This window comes from Anomaloglossus baeobatrachus, chromosome 4 (genome assembly GCF_048569485.1).
Source record: "Anomaloglossus baeobatrachus isolate aAnoBae1 chromosome 4, aAnoBae1.hap1, whole genome shotgun sequence".
Lineage (NCBI taxonomy): Eukaryota > Metazoa > Chordata > Amphibia > Anura > Aromobatidae > Anomaloglossus > Anomaloglossus baeobatrachus.
The window spans coordinates 216,377,702-216,402,475 of NC_134356.1; positions in this window are offsets into that span (position 1 = coordinate 216,377,702).

Sequence of the window (24,774 nt, forward strand, 5' to 3'; positions counted from 1 at the left end):
ATTGGTTGAATTCACAAAAGTCAGATTTTGCTTTAATTTATGCAATAAAGCAATTGTTTCACTTAAGTTATGCCCGGTCAGACTTTAATCACCCCTAAATGGCATACTTTATCTAAATAGCCTCATGTAATACAATGCATTTCCCCTGTAGTGTCAGATGTAGGAAAAATGCATGGCCAACTGGATATTTCCTGGAAAATCAGAAGTGTCTATAAGTAGAGATGAGCGAACCGGTCCCGGTTCGGCTCGAGGTCGGTTCGCCGAACGGAGGTCCCGTTCGAGTTCGGTTCGTCGAACGTTCGACGAACCGAACTCGAACTGCATAGGAAACAATGGCAGGCAATCACAAACACATAAAAACACCTAGAAAACACCCTCAAAGGTGTCCAAAAGGTGACAAACAACTCACAACACAACACAAACACATGGGAAAGTGACAAGGACATATACTCATGCGAAAACAAAACAGCTGGACAAGGAAAAAGAGGAGGACACACAGATATAGGCATGGCACTCCCTTCTAAAATCATGTAAAACACCGCAAGGTGACTCCAAGCGTAGTCTCCCTTTTTTTCCAAAAATTGGGCCCCACACACACCCACCCATTCAGTGGCAGCACTTGTGCCCTAGTTGTACACTTCACAGCTAGATTTGCATCAAGCACATTCAAAAATACGCCATACTTAACCGTCCCCAGGATGACACCGGGGTAGGTAGCAAAGTCTTTCCTGATCCCAGCTCTGTTCATCTTGGATCATTTTTAAAAAACACAGCAAGCAAGGATTACTCCAAGCGGAGTCTCCCTTTTTTCCAAAAATTGGGCCACACAGACACCCCATCAGTGGCAGCACTTGTGCCCTAGTTGCAAACAGGATGTTTTGATTTGCATCAAGCACATTCAAAAATACGGCCTAATTAACCGTCCCCAGGATGACACCAGGGTAGGTAGCAACGTCTTTCCTGATCCCAGCTCTGTTCATCTTGGCTTCTTTTAAAAACACAGCAAGCAAGGGTTACTCCAAGCGGAGTCTCCCTTTTTTTCCAAAAATTGTGCCCCACACACACCCACCCATTCAGTGGCAGCACTTGTGCCCTAGTTGTGCACTTCACAGCTAGATTTGCATCAAGCACATTCAAAAATACGGCCTAATTAACCGTCCCCAGGATGACACCAGGGTAGGTAGCAAAGTCTTTCCTGATCCCAGCTCTGTTCATCTTGGCTTCTTTTAAAAAAACACAGCAAGCAAGGGTTACTCCAAGCGGAGTCTCCCTTTTTTTCCAAAAATTGTGCCCCACGCACACCCACCCATTCAGTGGCAGCACTTGTGCCCTAGTTGTGCACTTCACAGCTAGATTTGCATCAAGCACATTCAAAAATACGGCCTAATTAACCGTCCCCAGGATGACACCAGGGTAGGTAGCAAAGTCTTTCCTGATCCCAGCTCTGTTCATCTTGGCTTCTTTTAAAAAAACACAGCAAGCAAGGGTTACTCCAAGCGGAGTCTCCCTTTTTTTCCAAAAATTGTGCCCCACACACACCCACCCATTCAGTGGCAGCACTTGTGCCCTAGTTGTGCACTTCACAGCTAGATTTGCATCAAGCACATTCAAAAATACGGCCTAATTAACCGTCCCCAGGATGACACCAGGGTAGGTAGCAAAGTCTTTCCTGATCCCAGCTCTGTTCATCTTGGCTTCTTTTAAAAACACAGCAAGCAAGGGTTACTCCAAGCGGAGTCTCCCTTTTTTTCCAAAAATTGGGCCACACAGACACCCCATCAGTGGCAGCACTTGTGCCCTAGTTGCAAACAGGATGTTTTGATTTGCATCAAGCACATTCCAAATCCACAAGCATTTACTCTCCCCAGGATGACACAGGGGTAGTAAATTCCTTCTGGATCCATGACTTGTTCATTTTGATGAACGTCAGTCTGTCCACATTGTCACTGGACAGACGCGTGCGCTTATCTGTCAGCACACACCCAGCAGCACTGAAGACACGTTCAGAGACAACGCTGGCAGCTGGACACGACAAAATCTCCAAGGCGTAACTGGAGAGCTCTGGCCATTTTTCTAGATTTGAAGCCCAAAAGGAGCAAGGCTCCATTTGCAAAGTCATGGCATCGATGTTCATTTGGAGATACTCCTGTATCATCCTCTCCAGCCGTTGACTATGTGTCAGACTTGTTGTCTCTGGTGGCCTTGCAAAAGAGGGTCTAAAAAAATTCTGAAAAGATTCCATAAAATTGCTGTTACCAGCACCAGATACGGTCCTACTGGTACGGGTAGACTGTTGAAGATGACGAGACCGTCCCATGTTTGGCAAGTTACAACTGGGAGATTCACTCCCTGCACCTGCATGGTTGTTTGGTGGAAAAGCCGAGCTAAGATCGAGTAACAGCTTCTGCTGATACTCCTGCATACGTGCGTCCCTTTCTATGGCTGGAATTATGTCACAAAATTTGGACTTGTACCGGGGATCTAATAGTGTGGCAATCCAGTAGTCATCATCACTTCTAATTTTGACAATACGAGTGTCATGTTGGAGGTAGTGCAACAAGAATGCACTCATGTGTCTTGCGCAGCCATGCGGACCAAGTCCACGCTGTGTTTGTGGCATAGAGGTGCTACCCGTTCTTTCTTCCTCTGACATCTCCCCCCAACCTCTTTCAACTGAAATTTGACCAAGGTCTCCCTCATCCGCTGAGTCTTCCATGTCCATGGACAGTTCGTCCTCCATTTCTTCATGTTCTCCTGCACCTTCCTCAACATTTCGCCTGCTACTATGCGCCCTTGTTGATCCCTGTCCCCCATGGTCCCATGCCTGCTGCGTTGGTGATGATGAACGTCTGGACCTTGGTGATGTTGTTGTCCCTTGCGCATATGAATCCTCCTGTAGTTCCTCCCCTTCCTGTTGTCCCACCCCCTGACTCCGAATAGTGTTTAGCGTGTGCTCCAGCATGTAAATGACTGGAATCGTCATGCTGATAATGGCATTGTCAGCGCTAAACATATTCGTCGCCATGTCGAAACTGTGCAGAAGGGTGCATAGGTCCTTGATCTGAGACCACTCCATCAGGGTGATCTGCCCCACCTCTGCATCTCATTGGCCCAGGCTATACGTCATGACGTATTGCACCAGGGCTCGGCGGTGCTGCCACAGTCGCTGTAACATGTGGAGAGTTGAATACCTGCGTGTCGCCACATCGCATTTCAGGCGATGAACCGACAGGCCGAAAGACTTCTGGAGCGATGCAAGTCGCTCAGCTGCGGCGCTTGAACAACGGAAGTGACCAGACAGTTTTTGTGCCCTGTTCAGAAGGCCATCTAGGCCGGGATAGTGTGTTAAAAATTGCTGGACGACAAGGTTCAACACGTGAGCCATACAAGGTACGTGTGTCACCTTGCCCAGGCGAAGGGCCGCACCCAGGTTTGCAGCATTGTCGCACACGGCCTTACCAGGCTGCAGGTTGAGTGGAGACAACCATTTATTAAACTCGGACCGCAGAGCTGACCACAACTCCTCAGCTGTGTGACTCTTAATCCCAAGACATGTCAAGCTAAAGACCGCCTGATGCCGTTGCGCTCTGCTGCCAGCATAGTAATGAGGGGTGCGTGATTCCTTTTGCGCAGTGAGAACACTGGTGGCCTGACCAGGCAGGCTTGGGGCGGAGGTGGAGGACCCAGATGAGGTGGAGGATGCAGAAGCAGTGGCGGAACTTGGACAGACAGAGGATTGACACACAAGTCGTGGGGACGGCAAGACTTGTGCAGCAGACCCTTCACCATCTATCACCATAGTTACCCAGTGCCCAGTCAGCGACATGTAACGTCCCTGTCCATGCTTACTGGTCCAAGTATCGGTGGTGAAATGCACCCGTTCACACACAGAGTTTCTCAAGGAAGCGGTGATGTTGTGTGCGACATGCTGGTGTAGCGCGGGCACACCTTTCTTAGAGAAGTAGTGGCGACTAGGCATCTGGTACTGGGGCACAGCGACAGACATAAGGTCTCTAAAATCCTGTGTGTCCACTAGGCGGAAAGGCAGCATTTCGGTAGCCAACAGCTTACAGAGGGATAGAGTCAACCTCTTAGCTTTGTCATGGGTCGCAGGAAGTGGCCTTTTATTTGACCACATCTGAGGGACAGAGATCTGGCTGCTGTGTGTAGACGGTGTTGATTAGGGTGTCCCTGGAAAAATGCAGGTTTGTGAGGAAAGTGCAGGCGGAGACATGATGTTGCCTTCATCCAACGTTGGTGCTATCGATGTCTGAGAGAGCTGTACACACTCACTTGTTTCCCCTTCCAAACCAACTGACGACCTACCAAGCAAACTGCCTGTTGCGGTTACAGTGGTGGAAGTTGTGCGTGGAAAAACAGGTGTGACAGCTGTCCCCACAGTCCTAGAAGATGAAGAGCGCGCGGATGCACTGGAAGGGGCAGGCCGTGGATGGTTCGCTCCGCTAGGCCGCATTGCAGCACAGTGAACTTCCCACCGGGACCTATGATATTTATTCATGTGACGATTCATGGAAGAAGTTGTCAAACTGCTGAGGTTTTGACCTCTACTAAGAGAACCATGACAAATTTTACAGATCACATAATTTGGGCGATCTTTTTCTATGTCAAAAAAGGACCAGGCTAGGCAAGGCTTAGAGACCATGCGACCTGTTGATCCACCCCGAATAATGCTCAGAGGCAGAGTGGTGGCTGAGGATGCAGTTGTAGACGTGCTACCAGTGCTCCGACTCTGTCCAGGAAGGCGCAAGGTAACTTCGTCGTCGGTTGCATCCTCCTCCACCGCCTCTGTTGACCTCCTCGAGTGCCTGACTGGGGGTTGACAGTAGGTGGGATCTAGAACTTCATTATCAATTGTTGTGTTTGCACTCCCATCCCCCTCAGACCGAGCCTCTTCTTGCCCTGACCGAATATTTAAGTTGTCATCCCAATCGGGTATCTGCGTCTCATCTTCATCAGTATGTTCCTCATTGTCTATAACCACAGGTGTTACAGTTTGTGACAAAGGGTCAACATTATGCTCAAAAACTTGGTCCTCACGGCCTGAATCAGAGTCACAAAGGTTCTGGGCATCACTGCAGACCATTTCCTGTTCTGTACTCACTGTAGCTTGGGAGCAGACCTCTGATTCCCAGGCTATAGTGTGACTGAACAGCTCTGCAGACTCAGCCATCTCAGTTCCACCATACTGTGCAGGGCTGATGGAGACTTCAGAGCTGGGAGAAAGCAAGTTTGATTGGGATGACAACTCAGAGGACTGGTGTTTTTTGGATGCGGTACTTGAAGTGGCTGAGAGGGCACTTGTTGGACCACTTGAGATCCATTCAAGCATTTTCCTTTTTTGGCCATCATCTACCTTTGTTCCTGTTGTTCGTGTCCGTAAAAAAGGGAGCACATCGGATTGTCCACGGTAAGTAGTAGACATCTTACTTTTGCTGGTAGATGGTCTATCTTCAGCAGATGATAATGGAGCTTTGCCACCTTCCCCACGGACAAAACCTTTTTTTCCTTTTCCACCACGCCTCTTCCCCTTTCCACCAGCATCTGTCATTTTGCCACTCATGTTGATTGCGACAAGATTGTGCACTTAAAATGTGGTAGTAAAAATTGAGAGGTGGTGTAGATTGCAGCGGTGGTCTAGCTTTATTAACAGCAGAATAATAAAGAATAAATATCCCTGACAATGCAACTACGGCCCTTAAACTGGCAACATCAATTGCTAGTATAATGGCTTAGTTATAATGAGTTGGAGTGTGCAATGCAGGTAGAGGTGCTGCAAATGTCTTTGCACTAGTGGGACTAGACAACAGTCCAATAGCCACGTTTAGGATGCCACTAGGTACACTGAGTGTTTGCTAGTATAATGGCTTAGTTATAATGAGTTGGAGTGTGCAATGCAGGCAGAGGTGCTGCAAATGTCTTTGCACTAGTGTGACTAGACAACAGTCCAATAGCCACGTTTAGGATGCCACTAGGTACACTGAGTGTTTGCTAGTATAATGGCTTAGTTATAATGAGTTGGAGTGTGCAATGCAGGCAGAGGTGCTGCAAATGTCTTTGCACTAGTGTGACTAGACAACAGTCCAATAGCCACGTTTAGGATGCCACTAGGTACACTGAGTGTTTGCTAGTATAATGGCTTAGTTATAATGAGTTGGAGTGTGCAATGCAGGCAGAGGTGCTGCAAATGTCTTTGCACTAGTGTGACTAGACAACAGTCCAATAGCCACGTTTAGGATGCCACTAGGTACACTGAGTGTTTGCTAGTATAATGGCTTAGTTATAATGAGTTGGAGTGTGCAATGCAGGCAGAGGTGCTGCAAATGTCTTTGCACTAGTGGGACTAGACAAATGTCCAATAGCCACGTTTAGGATGCCACTAGGTATACTGAGTGTTTGCTAGTATAATGGCTTAGTTATAATGAGTTGGAGTGTGCAATGCAGGCAGAGGTGCTGCAAATGTCTTTGCACTAGTGGGACTAGACAAATGTCCAATAGCCACGTTTAGGATGCCACTAGGTACACTGAGTGTTTGCTAGTATAATGGCTTAGTTATAATGAGTTGGAGTGTGCAATGCAGGCAGAGGTGCTGCAAATGTCTTTGCACTAGTGGGACTAGACAAATGTCCAATAGCCACGTTTAGGATGCCACTAGGTACACTGAGTGTTTGCTAGTATAATGGCTTAGTTATAATGAGTTGGAGTGTGCAATGCAGGCAGAGGTGCTGCAAATGTCTTTGCACTAGTGTGACTAGACAACAGTCCAATAGCCACGTTTAGGATGCCACTAGGTACACTGAGTGTTTGCTAGTATAATGGCTTAGTTATAATGAGTTGGAGTGTGCAATGCAGGCAGAGGTGCTGCAAATGTCTTTGCACTAGTGTGAGTAGACAAATGTCCAATAGCCACGTTTAGGATGCCACTAGGTACACTGAGTGTTTGCTAGTATAATGGCTTAGTTATAATGAGTTGGAGTGTGCAATGCAGGTAGAGGTGCTGCAAATGTCTTTGCACTAGTGGGACTATAGCAAAGTCCAATAGCCACGTTTAGGATGCCACTAGGTACACTGAGTGTTTGCTAGTATAATGGCTTAGTTATAATGAGTTGGAGTGTGCAATGCAGTCAGAGGTGCTGCAAATGTCTTTGCACTAGTGTGACTAGACAACAGTCCAATAGCCACGTTTAGGATGCCACTAGGTACACTGATTGTTTGCTAGTATAATGGCTTAGTTATAATGAGTTGGAGTGTGCAATGCAGGCAGAGGTGCTGCAAATGTCTTTGCACTAGTGTGACTAGACAACAGTCCAATAGCCACGTTTAGGATGCCACTAGGTACACTGAGTGTTTGCTAGTATAATGGCTTAGTTATAATGAGTTGGAGTGTGCAATGCAGGCAGAGGTGCTGCAAATGTCTTTGCACTAGTGTGACTAGACAACAGTCCAATAGCCACGTTTAGGATGCCACTAGGTACACTGAGTGTTTGCTAGTATAATGGCTTAGTTATAATGAGTTGGAGTGTGCAATGCAGGCAGAGGTGCTGCAAATGTCTTTGCACTAGTGTGACTAGACAACAGTCCAATAGCCACATTTAGGATGCCACTAGGTACACTGAGTGTTTGCTAGTATAATGGCTTAGTTATAATGAGTTGGAGTGTGCAATGCAGGTAGAGGTGCTGCAAATGTCTTTGCACTAGTGGGACTATAGCAAAGTCCAATAGCCACGTTTAGGATGCCACTAGGTACACTGAGTGTTTGCTAGTATAATGGCTTAGTTATAATGAGTTGGAGTGTGCAATGCAGTCAGAGGTGCTGCAAATGTCTTTGCACTAGTGTGACTAGACAACAGTCCAATAGCCACGTTTAGGATGCCACTAGGTACACTGATTGTTTGCTAGTATAATGGCTTAGTTATAATGAGTTGGAGTGTGCATGCAGGCAGAGGTGCTGCAAATGTCTTTGCACTAGTGGGACTAGACAAATGTCCAATAGCCACGTTTAGGATGCCACTAGGTACACTGAGTGTTTGCTAGTATAATGGCTTAGTTATAATGAGTTGGAGTGTGCAATGCAGGCAGAGGTGCTGCAAATGTCTTTGCACTAGTGTGACTAGACAACAGTCCAATAGCCACGTTTAGGATGCCACTAGGTACACTGATTGTTTGCTAGTATAATGGCTTAGTTATAATGAGTTGGAGTGTGCATGCAGGCAGAGGTGCTGCAAATGTCTTTGCACTAGTGGGACTAGACAAATGTCCAATAGCCACGTTTAGGATGCCACTAGGTACACTGAGTGTTTGCTAGTATAATGGCTTAGTTATAATGAGTTGGAGTGTGCAATGCAGGCAGAGGTGCTGCAAATGTCTTTGCACTAGTGTGACTAGACAACAGTCCAATAGCCACGTTTAGGATGCCACTAGGTACACTGAGTGTTTGCTAGTATAATGGCTTAGTTATAATGAGTTGGAGTGTGCAATGCAGGCAGAGGTGCTGCAAATGTCTTTACACTAGTGTGACTAGACAACAGTCCAATAGCCACGTTTAGGATGCCACTAGGAACACTGAGTGTTTGCTAGTATAATGGCTTAGTTATAATGAGTTGGAGTGTGCAATGCAGGCAGAGGTGCTGCAAATGTCTTTGCACTAGTGTGACTAGACAACAGTCCAATAGCCACGTTTAGGATGCCACTAGGTACACTGAGTGTTTGCTAGTATAATGGCTTAGTTATCATGAGTTGGAGTGTGCAATGCAGGCAGAGGTGCTGCAAATGTCTTTGCACTAGTGGGACTAGACAAATGTCCAATAGCCACGTTTAGGATGCCACTAGGTGTACTGAGTGTTTGCTAGTATAATGGCTTAGTTATAATGAGTTGGAGTGTGCAATGCAGGCAGAGGTGCTGCAAATGTCTTTGCACTAGTGTGACTAGACAACAGTTCAATAGCCACGTTTAGGATGCCACTAGGTACACTGAGTGTTTGCTAGTATAATGGCTTAGTTATAATGAGTTGGAGTGTGCAATGCAGGCAGATTTGCTGCAAATGTCTTTGCACTAGTGGGACTAGACAAATGTCCAATAGCCACGTTTAGGATGCCACTAGGTACACTGAGTGTTTGCTAGTATAATGGCTTAGTTATAATGAGTTGGAGTGTGCAATGCAGGCAGAGGTGCTGCAAATGTCTTTACACTAGTGTGACTAGACAACAGTCCAATAGCCACGTTTAGGATGCCACTAGGTACACTGAGTGTTTGCTAGTATAATGGCTTAGTTATAATGAGTTGGAGTGTGCAATGCAGGCAGAGGTGCTGCAAATGTCTTTACACTAGTGTGACTAGACAACAGTCCAATAGCCACGTTTAGGATGCCACTAGGTACACTGAGTGTTTGCTAGTATAATGGCTTAGTTATAATGAGTTGGAGTGTGCAATGCAGGCAGAGGTGCTGCAAATGTCTTTGCACTAGTGTGATTAGACAAATGTCCAATAGCCACGTTTAGGATGCCACTAGGTACACTGAGTGTTTGCTAGTATAATGGCTTAGTTATAATGAGTTGGAGTGTGCAATGCAGGCAGAGGTGCTGCAAATGTCTTTGCACTAGTGTGACTATAGCAAAGTCCAATAGCCACGTTTAGGATGCCACTAGGTACACTGAGTGTTTGCTAGTATAATGGCTTAGTTATAATGAGTTGGAGTGTGCAATGCAGGTAGAGGTGCTGCAAATGTCTTTGCACTAGTGGGACTAGACAACAGTCCAATAGCCACGTTTAGGATGCCACTAGGTACACTGAGTGTTTGCTAGTATAATGGCTTAGTTATAATGAGTTGGAGTGTGCAGAGGACAGGAGGGTACAGTGCCAGGATTGTGGGGCTCTGGGTAGAGGAATGGAAGCCTGCCTTTCTATTCCCTCCTAATAGGGAAATGCAGGGAGGAAATCCCTGACCTTTGCTACAGAGACGCTGTCGCTGTTTTCAGGACCTGTCACCTATGGCTCTGACCCTGCCGGTACGAGCCCTTAAAAGGACTGATGGAAAGTGCTATCCCTATGCTGTCCAGCGCTGTGTATGGAGCGCATACAGCTGTATCAGCGATAGGACAAAGGACGGAGCTGCGCCAGTGATGTCTGACACCAAGGACGCAGAAGAGATAATGGCGTCCTGGAGGAAAATGTCCGGTTTTATAATGCAGGGACATGTGACATGGGCATCCTATCACACATGCCGTTGCTTCTCTGGCTAAAAGTCCACTTAGCTGTGTGTGTGTCTGGGATTGGCTGACATGCTGGCCCGCCCCACAAGACGCGCGCGCTTAGGGAAGGAAGACAAGGAAAAAAAAAAAAAATGGCGATCGCCATTATACAAACAGGAGTGATCTGAAGGCGCTGTTCACGCACACTATACACTGAAATGTCATAATAGTGTGAGTCACAGAGTGACTTACACTATTACAGCGGAAAGCCAGCTAGGAATTAGCTGTTTTTTTGCTGCTAGAACCGTTCTCGAACGTTTCTAGAACTATCGAGCTTTTGCAAAAAGCTCGAGTTCTAGTTCGATCTAGAACAGGCCCCAAAATCACTCGAGCCTAGAACTGGAGAACCTCGAACCGCGAACCGCGCTCAACTCTATCTATAAGAGTCACCCTGTTTACACTCATATATTATCTTAAAAAATAAGCTTATCAGTGTCATGTTGTCCTTGTAAATAATAATGATTAGGCATTCACTGCTTATGATTCTACTTGTTTAGGCAAAACTTTAAGCTACATAAAAAGAATTTGCTGAAGAACAACATGAAATTATGTATGAACAAAAGTAAAGTAACTGCCATGTGAAAAGCACAAATACTGTGTTTCCCCGAAAATAAAACAGGATCCTATATTATTTTTTTGCTCTGAAAGATGCTCTAGGGCTTATATTTAGGGGAGGTCTTATATTTTCCCATGAGCAACAATTTACATTTATTCTTAAACAAAAAAATCAACAGTTATCTATATATATAATTGCCTTATTCTGTCTGTCTGTCTGTCTGTCTGTCTATCTGTCTGTCTGTCTGTCTGTCATGCTCCAAAATTGTGTCCTTACGGTGACACAAAGCTGATTGGCCGCTGGGCTCGCCATGGCCCCGCCCCCCCACACGGATTGGCCGCTCACCCAGGCTGCGCCCCCACACGGATTGGCCAGCCGCTCGCCCAGGCTCCGCCCCACCCACAGATTGGCCTCTCGCCCCGGCACCCTGCAGGCATTGGCAATTCAGCCACGCCACGCCCCGCCCCCCTCACGCAATGCACGTTAGCTCTGGCCCCACCCCCTCCCTCTCCCCGCGCATGTCTCTAACTGACACGGCTGTCACGGAGGTGAGTACGGTACTCCCTATCCCCCCCCAACCCCCCCCCCCCCCCCCCGGCCCCCGCTCCCAAAGGGGTGGTGTGGATACTCGCATGGTTACAAGCGCTGTCACGGAGGTGAGTACTGTACTCCCTCCCCCTCCCCCGGCCCCCGCTCCCACGGCAGTGGTGGGAGTGGTGTGGATACGTTGGTAACCATGCGAGCAAGGTAACCATGGTTACAAGCCCATCAAGGTCCTGCTGCGCCGGAAGGTCCACACGCACACACACAAACATACACACACATCAGATCACACTCACACTCACTCTCATACACACCTCACACACACCTCACATCGCATCCACATACTCACGACATCCTGGGATATCGCTTGCTTCTCGGCGGCGAAAATGTGCTGTTGTGATCTTCCAGGACCTGACGGAGGATCACATGGCCAGAAGCATGTGATATCCCCGGATGTTGTGAGTATGAGCGCGTAAGTGCGATATCGTCAGTGTCTGTGTGTGTGAGTGGATGCGATCGAGTGTGTGTGAGTGGATGCGATCGGGTGTGTGTGAGTGGATGCGATCGGGTGTGTGTGTGAGTGGATGCGATCGGGTGTGTGTGTGAGTGGATGCGATCGGGTGTGTGTGTGAGTGGATGCGATCGGGTGTGTGTGTGAGTGGATGCGATCGGGTGTGTGTGTGAGTGGATGCGATCGGGTGTGTGTGAGTGGATGCGATCGGGTGTGTGTGTGAGTGCATGCGATCGGGTGTGTGTGTGAGTGGATGCGATCGGGTGTGTGTGTGAGTGGATGCCATCGGGTGTGTGTGTGAGTGCATGCGATCGGGTGTGTGAGTGTCGGCAGAGGAGCAGGGCGTGCTGGAGGAGGCTGGGAGCAGAGAGGCTGATCATGGGGAAGAGGGAAATGCTGATGCTGAAGGAGGCTGGGATGGGAAAGCTGGGAAGAAGGAGGCTGGGAGGAGAGAGGCTGATCCTAGGGAAGGCTGGGGAGAGGAGGCTGATGCTGAGGGAGGCTGGAAGGAGAGAGGCTGATGCTGAGGGAGGCTGGGACGAGGGAGGCTGATGCTTAGGGAAGCTGATGCTGGAGGAGGCTGGAAGAACAGAGGCTGATGCTGGTGGAGGCTGATGCTTGGGGAGGCTGATGCTGGGAGAGACTGGGACAGGAAGGCTGATGCTGAGGGAGGCTGGGAGAGGGAGGCTGGGAGGAAGGAGGCTGGGAGGAGAGAGGCTGATCCTTGGGAAGGCTGGGAAAGGGAGGCTGATGCTGAGGGAGGCTGGAAGGAGAGAGCCTGATGCTAGGGACAGAGACGCTGATGCTGGGAGGAGAGAGGCTGATGCTGCGGGCAGAGAGGCTGATGATGCGGGTAGAGAGGCTGATGCTGGCGCAGCATGGCGGATGGAGCACGTTTGGTAATGCGCAGCATGGCGGATGGAGCACGTTTGGCAGTGCGCAGCATGGCGGATGGAGTACGTTTGGCAGTGCGCAGCATGGCGGATGGAGCACGTTTGGCAGTGCGCAGCATGGCGGATGGAGCACGTTTGGGAGTGCGCAGCATGGCGGATGGAGCACGTTTGGGAGTGCGCAGCATGGCGGATGCAGCACGATGGCGAGTGCGGAGTATGGCGGATGGAGCATGTTTGGGAGTGCGCAGCATGGCGGATGGACCACGTTTGGGAGTGCGCAGCATGGCGGATGGAGCACGTTTGAGAGTGCGCAGCATGGGAGATGGAGCACGATGGGGGGTGCGCAGCATAGGGGATGGAGCACGATAGGGAGTGCACTGCATGGGGGATGGAGCACGATGAGGAGTGCCCAGCATGGCGGATGGAGCACGTTTAGGAGTGCGCAGCATGGCGGATGGAGCACGTTTGGGAGTGCGCGGCATGGCGGATGGAGCACGTTTGGGAGTGCGCAGCATAGATGATGGAGCACGATGGGGGGTGCGCAGCATAGGGGATAGAGCACGATGGGGAGTGCGCTGCATGGGGCATGGAGCACGATGGGGAGTGTGGAGTATGGCGGATGGAGCACGTTTGGGAGTGCGCAGCATGGTGGATGGAGCACATTTGGGAGTGCGCAGCATGGCGGATGGAGCACGTTTAGGAGTGCGCAGCATGGGAGATGGAGCACGATGGGGAGTGCGCAGCGTGGCGGATGGAGCACGATGGGGAGTGCGCAGCATGGGGAATGGAGCACGATGGGGAGTGCGCAGCATGGCGGATGGAGCACGTTTGGGAGTGCGCAGCATGGCGGATGGAGCACGTTTGGGAGTGCGCAGGATGGGAGATGTAGCACGATGAGGGGTGCGCAGCATAGGGGATGGAGCACGATGGAGAGTGCACACCTCCCCCCAACACACACACACACACACGCGCGCGCGCGCGCACTGCACAACACACCACACACACACACTGGAAACCACAAACAACTGCCCTACACAGACACCCACACACAGACAACGCTGCACACACAAATATACGCACATACCGCACATATATATAACAAAAATCATACATGAACTACACAATACGTAAATTCTAGAATACCCGATGCGTAGAATCGGGCCACCTTCTAGTTAAAATATAATTGTCATCACATTCTGGAGAATCAACATTTTGTGGTTTTCCTATTACTGGTTCAGATGCACATTTTCTTATCTGATCTGCTATTCTATGGTGCAAAACCAGTCTTAAAGTAAAGGATACATGCCATACTTACAATGGTTTGAATTACATACTTACATTTATTATACTCTATGTATTGCTGACATCCAAAAGAAAGCAGACGCCATCAAAAAGAATAGCAAGTACCAGATCCCTAGCAATTAGCGTTAGCAAGTGAATTGTCTCTCACATAAAAAATTTGCATCGCTCTCAGGTCCCCTTGTGTTCTATAGCAGTTGGGTCCCCCTAGTGACTAAAAGAAGTATCACTTGCGTGGTGTGATACAAGTAACCAGATATATTTGTGAGAGCTGCAGTGCAATGCAGCTGGAATGGTGAGGGACCTGACAGTGACACAGATCTTTGTGTGAGAGCCCATCCACCATTAGCACTTGCCAAATGTAATTGTTTGGGGTCTGGTAACTGCAATTTTTTTTCTTCTCTTTTTTTTTGCGGGGAGGGGGGCAGGGGTGTCTGCTTTCTTTGGGGGATGTCTGCTTTCTTTGTTGAAGAGTCCTGCTGTATTCTTCAACTTTTTTTTAACTGCTTGGACACTTCATTCTGGAACCACAACTAGGGCTTATTTTTGGAGTGTTTATATTTTAAGCATATTTCAAAGATCGCAAAAAAATCTACTAGGATTTATTTCTGAGGTAGGTCTTATAGAATGTTATATGCCCTTAACCCCTTCCTTACAAGACCAGTTTCTATTTTTGCAGTTTTGTTCTTTCCTCACCTTCTTTCAAAAGCTTACATAAATCTTGCTCCCTTGTGTAAATATATATATATATATTAGTGATGAGCGAGTACTAAAAAGCTCGGGTGCTCGAAGCTCGGGCCGAGCCTCCCAAGATACTCGTGTACTCGGCCCGAGCACCGAGCCCAATGTTATCCTATGGGAGACCCGAGTATTTTTGTGAAATGACCCCCCGGCAGCATGTAGAAACCCTAAAAATGTCACAAAAGTCTCAGAAGAGTGCTCAAATGACATGGCATCAGCATGGGGAAGACCCCTTGAAGCATTTATCACTCAAAAGTCACAGCTGTGAACAATTTTGTCCAAGTTTTACGCCATTTTTACGGACTCACCAGAAAACCTTCCAAAATGACACCAAAATGAATTTTCATGGCGGAAATGTTAAGGGCACATACCCAATAGTGAGATAGAGCTAATGTATGTTACTTTTTGAGATTAATACATGAAAGATTTTACATGAAAACCTTGTGTGGCACTCCGATGTCCAAAACGCACGTTTTGTGCTTTTTACTAGCGATGTCGGTCATTTTTTTTTTTTTTATTCTATCTCCCTCAGTCCGTCGGTCTGTCTCTCTCTGTCTTGTCTGTCCCCCTCTCACAGTCTGTCGGTCAGTTCCCCCCCCCCTCTCTCTTACTTACCGTTCCCCGATCACTGCCGCGGCGCTGCACAGCTGTTCAAACTCCGGTGGCTTTTCCTCTTTTGAAAAAGCCGGCCGCTCATTAATCAATCTCCTATTCCCTGCTGTCCTGCTTTTCGGCGCCTATGATTGGTTGCAGTGAGACATGCCTCCACACTGAGTGACAGCTGTCTCACTGCACCCAATCACAGCAGCCGGTGTGTGTATACTGTGCAGTGAAATAAATAATTAAATAATTAAAAAAAACGGCGTGCGGTCCCCCCAATTTTAATACCAGCCAGATAAAGCCATACGGCTGAAGGCTGGTATTCTCAGGATGGGGAGCTCCACGTTATGGGGAGCCCCCCACCCTAACAATATCAGTCAGCAGCCGCCCAGAATTGCCGCATACATTAGATGCGACAGTTCTGGGGCTGTACCCGGCTCTTCCCGATTTACCCTGGTGCTTTGGCAAATCGGGGTAATAAGGAGTTAATGGCAGCCCATAGCTGCCACTAAATCCTAGATTAATCATGTCAGGTGTCTCCCCGAGATTCCTTCCATGATTAATCTGTAAATTACAGTTAAAAAACACACACACCCGAAAAATCCTTTATTAGAAATAAAAAACACTAACAAAGTCCCTCATTACCAATTTATTAACCCCGACAAACCCTCCATGTCCGGCGTACTCCACAGTCCTCCAGCGTCGCGTCCAGCTCTGCTGCATGGAAGTGACAGGAGCTGCAGAATACACCGTCGCTCCGGTCACCTCCACGCAGCTAATGAGATGAGTATAGCAATCAGCTGAGCTGTCACTGAGGTTACCTGGATCCAGCGGTGGATGCAGCGGTGGCCGCGGGTAACCTCAGTGACAGCTCAGCTGATCGCGCTACTCACCGCCGCTCCAGTCAGCTCCATGCACCAACTGAGGTGAGTATAGCGATCAGCTGCTGTCACTGAGGTTAATCGCGGCCACCGCTGGATCCAGCAGTGGCCGGGAGTTACCTGACTGACAGCAGCTGATCGCGCTATTCCCTTCATTAGCTGCGTGGAGGTGACCGGAGCGGCGGTGTCTTCTGCAGCTCCTGTCACTTCCATGCAGCAGAGCTGGACGCGACGCTGGAGGACTGTGGAGTACGCCGGACATGGAGGGTTTGTCGGGGTTAATAAATTGGTAATGAGGGATTTTGTTAGTGTTTTTTATTTCTAATAAAGGATTTTTCGGGTGTGTGTGTTTTTTAACTGTTTAACTGTAATTTACAGATTAATCATGGAAGGAATCTCGGGGAGACGCCTGACATGATTAATCTAGGATTTAGTGGCAGCTATGGGCTGCCATTAACTCCTTATTACCCCGATTTGCCAACGCACTAGGGTAAATCGGGAAGAGCCGGGTACAGCCCCAGAACTGTCGCATATAATGTATGCGGCAATTCTGGGCAGCTGCTGACTGATATTGTTAGGGTGGGGGGCTCCCCATAACGTGGAGCTCCCCATCCTGAGAATACCAGCCTTCAGCTGTATGGCTTTATCTGGCTGGTATTAAAATTGGGGGGACCGCACGCCGTTTTTTTTAATTATTTATTTATTTATTTTACTGCACAGTATAGACCCGCCCACCGGCTGCTGTGATTGGGTGCAGTGTGACACCTGTCACTCAGCGTGGGGGCGTGTCTCACTGCAACCAATCATAGGCGCCTGTGGGCGTGGAAAGCAGGGAATATGAGATGGCTGTGTACAGAGCACAGCGCGCCGGCCGGTATAAAGGCTCGGTCACGCTGTGCAGGCCAGCCAATCACTGCAATTCCACAACTAAGAGGGCTGTGGCATTGCAGTGGTCTGCCAGCCAATCCCTGCATGAGGGCTGGCTCTCAAAAGAGCGCCAACATGCAGAAATGAAGACCACGAGTAAAGCACGAGTATTGCAAAATTACTCGGTACCCGCCGAGTAGCCCGAGTACAGTGATACTCGTGCGAGTACCGAGTAGTAACAAGCATGCTCGCTCATCACTAATATATATATATATATATATATATATATATGTATATATATATCTTACTCAAATTTATTGATATGCATTAAAAAGACAAACAAAATAAATAGTGATAATAAATAAAAAAACAGGTTAAACACTCTCTCTCCGATTGTAGCCACTGGATTACTGTGCCCCCACTCCACAAAGGCTTGCCCTAAATAGTCCCTGTTATAGCCCTGTGGACAGATATACTGATATACTAGTTATATAAACATTAATAATATTTGTTAGCATACTTATCAAAGCATGGGGTCAGATCCTGTATATAGCTTGATAGTTCATTAGATATTTCAACGCGTTTCCCTTCATAGAGTTCATCAGGAGGCTGATATGATATACAGTGCAGGTAGTACTATATAGTTCTTGAGCTTTCACCCACAGGGTCCTGCTTCTAAACGATTTGTCAAAATAATATACTAGGTCTTACAATGTGGGTACTGGTATGATGTTGGGTATAAATATCTCGTGTGGATTAAATCAGACATGGGTGTTTGGTGGGTCAATAAATTGGAGAAAGAGGGTATTTTTTTATGTCAAATAAAGGATTTTTTCGGGGGTTGTGTTTTTATTCCTTTTTACTTACAGGATTAGTAATGGGGGGTCTCATAGATCCCCCCATTACTAATCTAGGACTTGATAGCAGCTTTCATTTGTTGACAAATCACAGCTGTCATTAACCACTTATATTACCTCGATTACTACCGCACCAGGGCAAGCGAGATGAGCTAGGTAAAGCACCGTTATTGTCGCACCTAATGGATGTAACAATTCCAGGCACCTGTGGGCTACTATTTTTAGGCTGAGGGGCCAAATAACCATGGGCCTCCCCAGCCTCAGAATACCAGCTCGCAGCTTTTGGCTTTTTGGCTTTATCTTGGCTGATTATCAAATTTGGAGGGGACCGCATGTCATTTTCTACTAGGGACCTGCATGGGGTCCCTCGTATTTTGATACACAGTCAAAATAATGCATACAGCTGGGGCTGCAGCCTGTAGCCATGTGCTTTATCTGTACTGAGTATCTATATATGTAGAACCCTAATCCATTTTATTTATTTTTACACTCTATTAGTGCAACTGTAAGGGCATCCAATCAGAGGCACTGGCTCATTGGATGTCTGACTGTAGCCAGTCATAGATGCTGTCACAGAGGGTTGGTGGGGAAGCAGTGAATATGCATGAAATGTAATTAGCGGACCTGGAAGCAGTGTGACAGCTGCCTAATCGGAGACTGGTAAATAACCCCTTTATCAAACGCCTCCTCCCTTCCCTGTGCATCATACAGCACCACTAGTCTAGCCAAAGTCATAATAATGTAGAAGAAAAGTATTAGTGCAACTGCAAACAATTACTGAACAAAGTCGAACATTGCTGATTTTTGAGAAAAGTGCTCTGGCTTCTACACATGAATCCAAATGGGCAAGGATCGTGCCGAATTTGAGATTGATGAGCCTTTTTTCGAACAAGTTCACTCATCTCCAATCCCCAGATAGCCTTCTAAATATATTATGAGCACCACATAGACTCCTATATACATTAGGAGCCCCACAAATGCTTCTAAATACAGCATGAGCCCCTACATAGCCTCCTATATACATTGAGCCCCCACATGCTATGTGGGAGCTCAGAAATGTATATTGAAGGCTATGTGGTGGCTCATACGTATATTAAGGCTCCTATATACTGTATGAGCCCCCACATAGCCTCTTATGTACTTTATGAGCCCCCACATAGACTTCTATAAATTTCTAAGCCCCACATAGCCTCCTATATATATTTCTGAGTCCTCACACATACACCTACATATATGCAAGCATCCCATATGCATGGAAAAAAACACCATCTTTTAACATGGTTTTTTAACTAAAAATCAAATAAAAACACAAGAGTTTCCTAATATGGCAAAGTAACCCAATCATATAGATATAAAAAATGTTCCACTGTAACTCAGATGTTAATAAATCATCCTTTCAAACGTAGATAGAACAGTGCTGTTATGGGAATGATCTGTCCCCATATCTATCTCATAGACTAATCATATATAATCAATTATACTATTCATGGTTACAAAAACTTACCACAATTAAGTACAGTAGATAGTAGATACTAGGGACATATTATGGCACCAGACTCCTTTGCTATCCTTGTATCAAATTCCATCAGATGTCATCAGGGTCACAGGTGAGGCCCGACGTATGTTTTTAATCAATATCATCTTCTTTCTTTAAAGGCTACCTCCTTTCAGGACCTTGACAGTTTTTCCTTGGTTGTGAAGGACACAGACAGTACAGAGAAAAACATATGAAGTAGGAGTCTTATTAAACTCTGGTGCTAGTAAATATTCATTCACTATATTTTCTATGGCTTCTTTAGCCCAATGAGTCACACCATGCATAAAATGAGTCATAATAGGTAAGAATGACCTAGTAAAACAACACTTTTCACCTAATTTCCAAACACCATACACATGTTGCTTCCTTACTTTTCCATTCTTCTTTTTCATTTTCATTATCTGGGGACTCCTGCTATACCTTATTTTAAAGCTTGAGCTCCACAAGTCTTGCTGCACACTTAGTTCTTTGGCAGCTGTCTGATACTTTGAGCATAACATTTAAACCTATTTGAGGATCAAACTAAATCCTTGCTCCTCCAGACGGATTCATAGTCATGTGTCACACCAAAAGCAATAATGATAATGCACAGCAGTTCTTGTAAGTAAGTACACAAGTAGGATCTTATCCCGTAAATTAGTGCATACAAAACTTGGTACTCAAATATGAAGATATAATTATTTTTATGTTGATTTGCTGATGACAGCAATCCAGAAAGAAGATATTTTGGTCTATACAATAGACCTTCATCAATATAAGAATTGCCAGGTACAAACTGCCTCAATTTGGATAGCAGTGCTAGAGTAAACACCCGGTGTCCACCGAAATGAGAGGGAGCGCTTCAAAAGCATACCTGAAATCGGTGTAGATGTTTTCTGTCTGATTACCGTGTTTTTCATTTTATAAGACGCACTGGATTATAAGATGCATCCCAAATTTAGAGATAAAAAAAGGGAAAAAATAAATATGGGGTTCGTTTTATAATCCAGTAGTGTCTTACTGGGGAAATGGGGCGGCAGCAGTGGTGGAACAGGGATCATAGGAGGCAAGATTGTGTGCTGCTCTGTGGTGGGGCAGTGGGCGCTGCTCTGTGCTAGGGCAGCGGGTGATGCTTTGTGGTGGGGAATCTGGCATTGCTCTGTGCTGGTGCTCACTGCGGGCGGTGAGGCATTGATCATTCTGAAGTTGTCAGCGGTGCAGGCTTCAAAGAAATAGCGTCCGGAGTCAGCACATGCACAGTTGAGAGCTTGAGCCAAGAGCTTCATCTGCGCACCTGCTGACTCTAGGTGCTATTATTTGAAGTCCTTACCACTGACATCTTCAGAATGGCCCGTGCCTCGCTGCCCGCTGCATAGAGCCTCGTTGCCTGCCGCACAGAGCTGCGCCACCCGCCACACAGAGCCGCGGCTCCCAAAACCCGCACAGAGCCATGCTGCACAGAGCATCACCGCAGAGAGCAGCGCCCTATCCACCAGTTCCCCCGGTAAGCTACATTCAGATTTTAAGACGCAACCCTCATTTTCCTCCCAAGTCTTTGAGAGGAAAAGTGCGTCTTGTAAAAAGCAACTAGGAAAAGTTTGTATGGAATAGAATAGACCTAGTCAACATTTATATTCCTTTCCTTTTTCCTCTTGTGCTGATATGTTTCTTGTTTTTTTCTCTCCATTCTCACATTCTCAATCCTTTCTCTCTTCCTTCTCTGCTCATTCCATTTCCTATGTTTTGGACCCATCATCAAAAATGTAGCTGGGTTCAAAACTGTATGTATTTTGCTAGTCATGTTGGGTTAGTAGACCTAGTTCATATTTTTTATAAATGCTGAGCAGCAGCCACGTTTCAAACACAAGAGGGCATGCTTCTTATGAAGGAATCTTTAGTATAAATCCATAACCAGTAATAATATAATTGAAAAAAAAAAACTAGTCAACTTTATGTTGCACCTAGGATTTCACTGTCTTGAGCGCCCTCGCTGGCTGCTGGCAGTGTTTTCTCTGGCTGGTCTCCCCGAGATCAGTGAATGTTTTGTTTTGTTGGTCTACTAGGCATTGCTCCCACCCGGCCAGAATCCTACTCCACACTGATGAGGGGCAATACCCCGAAACGGCTGTCTGTGGATGGATACCTGGCCTTGGTATTTCCCTTGTCATATCTTTAAACTTGTCAAAAAGTTGGATATTGGCTAAAAGGGCAACTTAATATGGTGGTTATGGTGGTCTCCTAAAAAGAGTCACCCCTTGGCTGGGCCCTTCCCGGAGGGATATCTGGCTGGTTTCTGTGTTGAGACTCCTAAGAGAGGCTCCACGGACCTTTTTGATTTGCATATTTCCCAGGGGGCAATGCACCTACGATTTCACTGTCTTGAGCGCCCTCGCTGGCTGCTGGCAGTGTTTTCTCTGGCTGGTCTCCCCGAGATCAGTGATTGTTTTGTTTTGTTGGTCTACTAGGCATTGCTCCCACCCGGCCAGAATCCTACTCCACACTGATGAGGGGCAATACCCAGAAACGGCTGTCTGTGGATGGATACCTGGCCTTGGTATTTCCCTTGTCATATCTTTAAACTTGTCAAAAAGTTGGATATTGGCTAAAAGGGCAACTTAATATGGTGGTTATGGTGGTCTCCTAAAAAGAGTCACCCCTTGGCTGGGCCCTTCCCGGAGGGATATCTGGCTGGTTTCTGTGTTGAGACTCCTAACAGAGGCTCCACAGACCTTTTTGAATTGCATATTTCCCAGGGGGCAATGCACCTAGGATTTCACTGTCTTGAGCGCCCTCACTGGCTGCTGGCAGTGTTTTCTCTGGCTGGTCTCCCCGAGATCAGTGATTGTTTTGTTTTGTTGGTCTACTAGGCATTGCTCCCACCCGGCCAGAATCCTACTCCACACTGATGAGGGGCAATACCCAGAAACGGCTGTCTGTGGATGGATACCTGGCCTTGGTATTTCCCTTGTCATATCTTTAAACTTGTCAAAAAGTTGGATATTGGCTAAAAGGGCAACTTAAAATGGTGGTTATGGTGGTCTCCTAAAAAGAGTCACCCCCTTGGCTGGGCCCTTCCCAGAGGGATATCTGGCTGGTTTCTGTGTTGAGACTCCTAAGAGAGGCTCCACAGACCTTTTTGATTTGCATAATTCCCAGGGGGCAATGCACCTAGGATTTCACTGTCTTGAGCGCCCTCACTGGCTGCTGGCAGTGTTTTCTCTGGCTGGTCTCCCCGAGATCAGTGATTGTTTTGTTTTGTTGGTCTACTAGGCATTGCTCCCACCCGGCCAGAATCCTACTCCACACTGATGAGGGGCAATACCCCGAAACGGCTGTCTGTGGATGGATACCTGGCCTTGGTATTTCCCTTGTCATATCTTTAAACTTGTCAAAAAGTTGGATATTGGCTAAAAGGGCAACTTGTTATGGTGGTCTCCTAAAAAGAGTCACCCCTTGGCTGAGCCCTTCCCAGAGGGATATCTGGCTGGTTTCTGTGTTGAGACTCCTAACAGAGGCTCCACGGACCTTTTTGATTTACTATATTTTCTATGGCTTCTCTAGCCCAATGAGTCACACCATGCATAAAATGAGTCATAATAGGTAAGAATGACCTAGTAAAACAACACTTTTCACCTAATTTCCAAACACCATACACATGTTGCTTCCTTACTTTTCCATTCTTCTTTTTCATTTTCATTATCTGGGGACTCCTGCTATACCTTATTTTAAAGCTTGAGCTCCACAAGTCTTGCTGCACACTTAGTTCTTTGGCAGTTGTCTGATACTTTGAGCATAACATTTAAACCTATTTGAGGATCAAACTAAATCCTTGCTCCTCCAGAGGGATCCATAGTCATGTGTCTCACCAAAAGCAATAATGATAATGCACAGCAGTTCTTGTAAGTACACAAGTAGGATCTTATCCCGTAAATTAGTGCATACAAAACTTGGTACTCAAATATGAAGATATAATTATTTTTATGTTGATTTGCTGATGACAGCAATCCAGAAAGAAGATATTTTGGTCTATACAATAGACCTTCATCAATATAAGAATTGCCAGGTACAAACTGCCTCAATTTGGATAGCAGTGCTAGAGTAAACACCCAGTGTCCACCGAAATGAGAGGGAGCGCTTCAAAAGCATACCTGAAATAAATCGGTGTAGATGTTTTCTGTCTGATTACCGTGTTTTTCATTTTATAAGACGCACTGGATTATAAGACGCATCCTAAATTTAGAGATAAAAAAAGGGAAAAAATAAATATGGGGTTCGTTTTATAATCCAGTAGTGTCTTACTGGGGAGATGGGGTGGCAGCAGTGGTGGAACAGTGATCATAGGAGGCAGGAGCGGGTGCTGCTCTGTGGTGGGGCAGTGGGCGCTGCTCTGTGCTAGGGCAGCGGGTGATGCTTTGTGGTGGGGCATCTGGCATTGCTCTGTGCTGGTGCTCACTGCGGGCAGTGAGGCATTGATCATTCTGAAGATGTCAGCGGTGCAGGCTTCAAAGAAATAGCGTCCGGAGTCAGCACATGCACAGTTGAGAGCTTGAGCCAAGAGCTTCATCTGCGCACCTGCTGACTCTAGGTGCTATTATATGAAGTCCTTACCACTGACATCTTCAGAATGGCCCGTGCCTCGCTGCCCGCTGCATAGAGCCTTGTTGCCTGCCGCACAGAGCGGCGCCACCCTCCACAGAGTCGCGGCTCCCAAAACCCGCACAGAGCCATGCTGCACAGAGCATCACCGCAGAGAGCAGCGCCCTATCCACCAGCCCCTCTGGTAAGCTACATTCAGATTTTAAGACACAACCCTCATTTTCCTCCCAAGTCTTTGAGAGGAAAAGTGCGTCTTGTAAAAAGCAACTAGGAAAAGTTTGTATGGAATAGAATAGACCTAGTCAACATTTATATTCCTTTCCTTTTTCCTCTTGTGCTGATATGTTTCTTGTTTTTTTCTCTCTGTTCTCACATTCTCAATCCTTTCTCTCTTCCTTCTCTGCTCATTCCATTTCCTATGTTTTGGACCCATCATCAAAAATGTAGCTGGGTTCAAAACTGTATGTATTTTGCTAGTCATGTTGGGTTAGTAGACCTAGTTCATATTTTTTATAAATGCTGAGCAGCAGCCACGTTTCAAACACAAGAGGGCATGCTTCTTATGAAGGAATCTTTAGTATAAATCCATAACCAGTAATAATATAATTGAAAAAAAAATCTAGTCAACTTTGTTACTAAAATAAATAG